The 4961-nt window shown below is 34.1% G+C and overlaps 1 long non-coding RNA gene across 1 annotated transcript; it reads right to left on the bottom strand.

The window, feature by feature from the left end:
- Window positions 1–982: 982 nt before the first annotated feature.
- LOC138880365 (uncharacterized) lies at window positions 983–4638 on the bottom strand. The gene is made up of 2 exons (XR_011402998.1): window positions 4210–4638; window positions 983–1238 (listed from the first exon to the last, which is right to left on the bottom strand). It is a non-coding gene; the product is annotated as an uncharacterized lncRNA (long non-coding RNA).
- Window positions 4639–4961: the final 323 nt, after the last annotated feature.

Raw genomic sequence — 4961 nt, 5'->3', positions numbered from 1 at the left:
ATATCCCATCTCGCCCTTTTCTTCCTGTGAACTTTTCATTTTCAACATGAGGCCCATCTAGCACTTGCTTGTTCATTTCCCTTTCTTTTTTTCCTTTCTAATTATCACTCTTTTCTTTCCTCTCATTTCTCACATCCCATAATTTCACTTTTTTTCCTTTTTTAATAATAAAAATAATGATTCGATCGAACCCTATGTAGGTTGCCTACGTATCATGACCCCGCATGAATCAGATCTTTGCGTAGTTCGGGAAGAACGGAAATAAAGTAAGCAAACTGACAATTCCCTTTCTTTTTTTTACCTTAACGACTACTCTGATGAGAAAAGAGAAATAAAACCAGCAAATCCTTTTTTTTGAATTTCTAGACTTAACATGCTATGACCTATTCTAAACTCAAGCTTAACGGGCATATTTTTTTTATCCTTCTGAAACAAATACTCTATTAAGGAAATATCCTAGAAGAGAAAAATATTTTTTTGATTCTTTATTTTTAGGAAGAAAATCTAAAGAATAAACCACGGAAAAATATTTTGAATTTTCATTTGATATCTTGACTCAAGATTTCGAAACAACCCAAAAAAATATTTTTGGGTTTCAATTTTGATTGCCTAAAAGAGAAACTCTGAAAATAAATCAAAGATAAAGTATGTTGTCTTTTTTTTCTTCTATATACAATATCATAAAATTCTAATGAAAATACAAAGAATTTTTTTTTTCATTTTTCACTAATTTCCCAAAGAAGCTTTTGAAAAGAAAATCTTTTTAGATTTTGAATTAACACCTTAAATAAAGCTTTTAAATAAGTACTAAAAGAAAATTCTTTTTTTTTTTGAATTTTGGTCCTAATATACTTAAAGGAAACATAAAAATAATTCATTTTAAGTCCTAGATATTAATTGCCTAAAGGAAAAACAACCTCAAAATTTTTTCTTTTTTCCATTTCTAGAATTAGTAATCTAAAGAAAACTTATAACAGAAATATAAAATGCAATATCTCTTTTTTTTTTTTTTTGATTTTTGAGTTACAACACATTTTTTCAAATTAAAGAAGAAAATACAATAACAAAAGACTTGACATTACTGTACAAAACTAGAAAGTAAAAGACGACATAAAATAAAGAATGGACTCAAAACATAAAAATAAAACAAATCTCCTTAAGCAACTCCTAATTGAGTGATCCTGACTGGATGGTCACGGGGTGTCTGTCATGCTCAAACTCCGTAAATAAATCCACACCTGTATGAGAAAAATTTAAACCAACACTATATGAGACAATAACACTCCCTACCAGACACATGCAAGACATGATTGAGGCTATTTTTGCAAAATGTCTTATTAGGCCAAAAGGTGGCTAGAAGTGCAAAATTTGGCAAAGACCCCGCAAAGCCAAGAACCTAATATTTACTAGGAAGACCGGATCCTATGTGGGTTGCCTACGTATCCCGCCCCGAGAGAGGAGAATCAGGTTCGCGTAGTTCGGGAAGATTGGATACGGGCGATAATTAAAAAAACAACTAATTTAGAGAAAATATATATTTTTTGTTTTTTCTTGAAATATGATGAAACATGCAAAATCTTTTAGGATTTTTTTTTTTGATTTTCTGATTTTCGGAAAATGATGAAAAAGTGCATAAAAAAAATTTTCCTCAATTTTCAAGCTCTTTTTTTAACAACATAATTGGGCCAACTCGCTTTATCTCCACACTTCACTCTCTCTCTCTCTCTCTCTCTTTTTTTCTTTTTCATTTTTCATTTGCCCTCAACTATCATTGGTCCGCCAAATGACCCTTTTACCCTTGAATAAATGTAACATGTAGCACATAGGATGCATCAAGATGGTTTGTTATTTTGGGTGCACCTGTCCTAGACGGACCCAACCCCTGTGTTGAGTCCCCAAAGTCAAAATGCACACGATGCAAGCAAGCGCTTATACTAAGGATCCGACATGAGGCTATGTTATACTAGGTTTGAAAACCTGGATTTATTGTTCTAGACCTGGCTTACCCGAGCGAACAACTCGAGCCGAGGGAAGGTAGCGTACCGGGAATACAGAAACTTCACCGGCTTTGCAACTTGTCCGAACCTCGTTCTAAAATTTGGGATATGACTCTAACAGAAGAGAAGTCACACGAAGTGCACACTCCTCCATGATTTAGAAGACTCAGAGAGAAGAAAGGTTTCGTAGCAATTTATAGACAGTTCATAGAATATCAAAGCGGTAAAAGCAACATTTAGCACATTAGGCCCAAACATGTAACAAAATCAGATAATTAATAAAGCCAACTATAACAATTCATCTAAGCTCAAATTCTGAACCCTGAACCAGAGATTCTGGGTTCGTTCCCCAGCGGAGTCGACAGAGCTGTCACACCTCTTTTTTCACTACACCCCCTCGGAAGGGGAGTAAGGGAGTTTTTTTTCAATTTAAAGTGGCAATCGATACGTGATTGTTTTATTGTTAAAATCATAGTCGCCACTTGGGATAAATTATGGTGTCCCAAGTCACCGGTTCAAATCCCGAATTGAGAAAAGATTGACTCTGTTTTACAGTCTGCGAACACAGAAATCCGGAAGGAATTCTGTTAACCCGAGAGAAGGTGTTAGGCATTCCTGAGTTCCGTGATTCTAGCACGGTCGCTCAACTGTTATAATTAGCCTATTATCTGATTTTAGTACATGTTTAAACCTATGTGCATTTTTAACCTTGACCGCTGTATTTAATTTTAAGAAAAATTCGGCGTTACCTAAAACGCATTTTGAACCGCGTCACATAAATGCACCCGCAGTCCGCAACACATTTTATAACGTTGTTAGGATTTGGATTTAGGTCACATAAATGCGCACCCGAGTTTAGGAAATTAATTTTAAAATAGCGCGCCTAAAGCAACTTCGCGCTTTCCGGTTAATAACAAGGTTTGCGAGGGCCATGAAAAATTCAACTAATGGCACACCTCGATTTCTAAAGAGTTAAAAATTAATTAAAGTGAGGGCCACGGGTTTTGAGATTTTTTATTTGGCATGGCACGCCTCGAATTATTTCAAAAGATTGTACTCAACTAAAGCAAACCACGAATGTTCATAATTATTTTTGATAGGTACATGAGAAGGTGTTAGGCATTTTCGGGTTCTGTGGTTCTAGCACGGTCGCTAAATTATCATTATTGGCTTAATTATCTGATTTAATTACACATTTAAAACCAACGTGCCCTTTTTAACCTTTTAGCCACTTTTAATATTTCAGGAAATTTCAAGGTTATTTAAAACACATCGTGAGCCACGCTACATGAAATGCACTCGTGAGTCACGACACGCTCTATTTAACCTCGTTAGAAAATTAGAATCAGGTCACATGAAATGGACACCCGGATTTACCATATTTATTTCATTACTATTTCAAGTTGTTGTCGGGTCACATAAAATGCACACCCTGATAAGAGTTATGCATCGTGACCATGTCACAGGAACCGTACCCATAGCCATGATGGTTTATTTAATCACGCCTACTTCACTCAAAATTTCTTCTAGCGTTAGCCAAAATAGAAAAGGATGATGTTAAAATGAAAAGGGAAATCTTATATACATACCTCGTGCACCAAGGTGCTGAAGGTTTTTTTTTCACTTTGTCTTTCCTATAAAAACTACATGGCACAACAACAAACATCAAAAACAACTATAATGAAAATTAACTCTAGTTTGATATTTCTCTAGGTATTTTCAGTATAGTATATTAGTGCTATTCAGAGACTCAGCATGCAGGTTCGCTATGGATCACATATACTGCTCCGTATGAAATCTGAAGGATTGAACATAAAGGTTCTCATATATTCTGAAGTGGATGAATTTTAGCCTCATCGAAATTCCCTTACCTTGGAAAGATTAATTTCTAGTCTAGCATAACAAATTAAGAACAAAATCCGATTTCAGCCATCATTAGCACAAGGATATCAAAAATCTCTAACTGGTCGATAGGTTCAGCTGTATATTCATCCAAATTTAAAGATGGTTACATGAATAAAATTCAAATATAAATAACCATTTTTCATTTTTCACCCAAAATCTATGACGCCAACGAAGTTATAATGAAACTCAAAACGTAACTACTGCAAAAGCAAATCTAAAGAAACAAACTAAATGGGCTAATATCATACTTCAAAATCACAGAAAATACCACACATGGAGGAAAATACAGAGCAGAAAAGAGATGGACCTGGAAGCCGAACTTTTGATAAAACTTCAACAACTACAATGACGAAATCACAGAGAATGAACTTTGAACCAAAGAATTACAACAGGAACCTTCAAACGAATTGAAAACCCGAACGACGCACCAACGATGATGACGAGCTTGAAAGTACCCCCTCCTCAATTAAATTCCATCCTTGAAATTAAATCTCGGAAATCAAAGGAAGAAGCAGGAATGTATTTTCTTTCTTTTTTTGTAATTTTCTGAAATGGCTGAAGATTAGGGGTGTTCTTTCTTTTTTTGGAATTTTTGGGTAATGGCCGATTGTCCTCTTAATGGGAATGACTGCTCTTTTTCTTTTTTGATTTAGGTTCCAGAAGAAAGGTTTTCCTCGCTGAAACTTATGGGTGTCTAGATTCAAGGGTCTGCGGCCGAGTCTCCTTTCTAAATAGGCAGTAGATTAGTGCACACATTATTCACAAATGCTCCTTCCCCATTTTTATATTTGATTCCACTCAAATCATTTTCTTTAAATTAATTAGTAGTGCATTTTCCTAAACCAGAAGCTTCTTAAATTAGGTACAAACCTCCTTTTTTATTATTTTGTTTTTTTAAAAATAAAATCCAAATTAATTCCTAACCCCAAATTATTCTAGAAAATTAAATTAATTAACCTAATAATTATTACAACTAATTAAAAACTAAATTAAAGGAAAACCAACAAAAATTCAAATCTAAAAATTGAATAATGCAAAATAAACTATTTTTTGTGATTT

This window comes from Nicotiana sylvestris, chromosome 10, assembly GCF_000393655.2.
Source record: "Nicotiana sylvestris chromosome 10, ASM39365v2, whole genome shotgun sequence".
Taxonomy (NCBI): domain Eukaryota; kingdom Viridiplantae; phylum Streptophyta; class Magnoliopsida; order Solanales; family Solanaceae; genus Nicotiana; species Nicotiana sylvestris.
Note: the sequence above shows the minus strand (reverse complement) of the source record. Positions and strands in the feature narration are given on the sequence as shown.